This window comes from Hyaena hyaena, unplaced genomic scaffold (assembly GCF_003009895.1).
Source record: "Hyaena hyaena isolate Hyena2069 unplaced genomic scaffold, ASM300989v1 scaffold_76, whole genome shotgun sequence".
Classification (NCBI taxonomy): domain Eukaryota; kingdom Metazoa; phylum Chordata; class Mammalia; order Carnivora; family Hyaenidae; genus Hyaena; species Hyaena hyaena.
Genome location: NW_024080709.1, coordinates 4,131,156 through 4,134,047, shown reverse-complemented (window position 1 = coordinate 4,134,047; position 2,892 = coordinate 4,131,156). Strand labels below are relative to the sequence as shown.

Below are 2,892 nucleotides of genomic sequence, written 5' to 3'. Positions count from 1 at the left end.
GTCCACAGATCCACAGGCTTCTGCGGGGTGCGATGGGGACTGAGGGACAGAGACCCAGGGAAAGCCACTGGCTTGGACGCACAGCTGGCTGTCCCCTCCCCTGTCCCCTTGAGTGTGTCCCAGTGCACATCTTTCACAAGGACGATTTCATTCTGCTCCACCTGAGCAAACACAGAACATGTTCATGCTTGTCTTGAACCCAAGTGTAACCTACAAGATTCGAAGAATCCAGATGAAAATAACAGAACCCCATCTTCTCATACACAGTTTGCATATAAATCCCTCAAACTTAGATATTTGTCTCTGTTCACTCCTAAGACCTTCAGTCACAACCGATCACAGGAGGAAGAATCTTGCTTTGTGATGTGCTGTTTTCTCCAGAGAGCTGAGCCACATACCCCCTGGGTAGGGAAAGACACATAAACATGGTAGGGGTGCCCGGGGGGCTCAGTCGGTAAAGTGTCCGACTCTTATTTCTGCTCAGGGCGTGATCTCATGGTTCGTGAGTTCGAGCCCCGCATTGGGCTCTGTGCTGGCAGCGTAGAGCCTGCTTGAGATTCTCCCTCTCTCCTTCTCTCTCTCTCTGCCCCTCCCCCACTCATGTTCTTACTCTCCCTCTCAAAATAAATAAATAAACTTTTTTTAAAAAGAAAAGAAAAGAAAAGTGGGGCACCTGGGTAGAAAGTCAGTTAAGCATCTGACTTCGGCTCAGATCATGAGCCCCACGTCCGGCTCTGTGCTGACAGCTCAGAGCCTGGAGCCTGCTTCAGATTCTGTGTCTCCCTCTCTCTCTGCCCTCTCCCACTTGCACTCTGTCTCTGTCTCTCTCTCTCTCAAAATAAATAAATAAATAAACATTAAAATTTGTTATATAAAAAAGAAAAAAGAAAAGACATAAAAATGAAAGTACTCAATTCTTGCTTCATTGGACCCAAGTTCTAGGTACCATGCAGTTGAGTCATCAAAACAGCACCAACTCTACACTTGAACTGTATCACCTCATTCTGGCCTTGCCGCTCTGCAAGGCGTGCTGCTGTCACCCTTGGCACCTGAGCGCACGCCGGCTTGCAGCGTGACATGGCTCGCTTGTGCTCGTGTGCCCCCGTGGGGTGGCCAGGCCCGGGGCGCTGCCTTCACCTCTGTCCCCAGTGCCCAGAGTGGGCACTCCAGTCCCAGAGCCCAGCATGGGCTTCTCAGGGCTCCTCCCTTGCAGATGACAGAGCTGTGTGTGCAGCCACCTGCTTGCCTGGGTCCCACAGGCCCTGGCACAACAGAGGCAATAAAGTCCTTATCTATTCGAGGGCCTCGCGTTTGGCTTTTGAAGCTTGTTCTGGGCCAGCACCCATCGAGATCTCTCTCTGTGCCGCTCTGCACGCACTCCCTGATTCTGTCGGACTCACGTACTTCCAGAGAGTACCTCCAGTTCGTTTGTGGATGACGTGTAACCAGATGTCGTCATCTGTTGGCCTGGCCTGCCCCCAGTCTGGTAAAGCACCCGGTAGGAGGGGCTTGGGTAACCACCCCCTGCTGCGGGGCCCGAGTCCTGGCAAAGTGCAGGTGCAGCCAGGGCCGGGCGCACACGGCTGTGTCGGGGAGTGTGTTCCTCTGTGCCGAGGGCACACACCTCCTGCAGAAGATGCACACGGATTCCCCGGCCCCTGTGCACACACCACTCGGTAGGACACACGAGGCAGGCGTGTGTCGGTGTGGCCCTAACCCCGCCGTGGCCTGAGCGCACAGGGCAGGGCTGCTGAGATGAACCAGTTGGCAGAAAGAACCAGGCACTTCTAAGGCTGGTGACAGCCTCGGTAGGGGGGGCGTCCTTTGCAAGCAAGGCTGACCCCCACCCCCAGCCCTGGCCAGTGGCTCCAGGTTCTGCCCCCTTGGGTGCCGGGACCACAGGAGTCGGAGGTCGGTGACCCCCTCGCCCTGACAGCTGTGTAACCCGCCTCCATCTCCCTGCTCTTGCAGCCCTGGTTCCCGCCTTAGTAGAGAGGCAGTCGAGATGGCCTTTGCTGAGCTTTCTAGCGCCTCTGCTGGGAGACTGTTGTGGCGCTCTCTGCTTACTGATGTACAGACGGTAATACCTCCGGAAAGGGCAGGGGCCGGGCAAGGCAGGGGCCCAGGGCTCGGGAATGAAGCCCAGGTCCCGGCAGCCGCCTTCCTTTTTAAAACTCCAGAGCGAGGCGATGCCCCCAGAATTGAGTCTCGAGACACCTAGGCCCCCTGCGCCCCCCGCATGCCACCGACACTCTGTGGCCGGAGAGGGTACCCGAGTCCAAGACAGCGAAAAGGGTCCCAGCGCAGCAAGGTGCCGGTGGTGTTCACACAGCCCAGACACGCCCCGCCACCGAAGGGCCATCGAGGCCTCGGCCCCCGCGGGGGTACAGCAGCCCCCTCGGGCAGGCTTCACCCGGGCGCAGAACCACCTTGAGGGGCAAAGCTGGGGCAGAGGCGGCACAGAGAAGAAAGCCAGACGCTGAAAGGCCATTTTTTCTTTCCTGCAGGTTTTCGAGTATAGTCCTTAAAATCCAAGAGGATTTGTCTGTGGATACAGAGCTGTAGGCTCAGGGGTCCTGCAGGCCCCCAGCTGTTTTTGTTTGTTGGACATGTCACCTCTTCAAGTGCCACCAGAAATAAAAGTCTTGAAGCCTTTTGAGGTGCAGCCAGTTGGTGATCCAGGGGTCCCCTGTGGTTGCTCAGGCTTGGCTCAAAGGAGGTGTTAGAAACGCCCCCTCACCCAAGCGCCCGATTTGCCCCCGGACCGGACAGGAGGTGCTCATGGAGAAAATCAGGAATGGCTTCCAGCAGCCAGTTGGGGGTTGGGGGGCGTAGACTGCCCCTAAAGCTTTGTGCACATGCCCCTGCAGCAGTAAATCACATGGGGCTCAT

At 56.6% G+C, this 2,892-nt stretch overlaps 1 long non-coding RNA gene across 1 annotated transcript; it reads left to right on the top strand.

Moving 5' to 3' along the window:
* The first annotated feature begins 1,981 nt into the window (after positions 1–1,981).
* On the top strand, positions 1,982–2,657 carry LOC120232704. Its single transcript, XR_005528627.1, has 2 exons — positions 1,982–2,080; positions 2,508–2,657. It is a non-coding gene; the product is annotated as an uncharacterized LOC120232704 (long non-coding RNA).
* Positions 2,658–2,892: the final 235 nt, after the last annotated feature.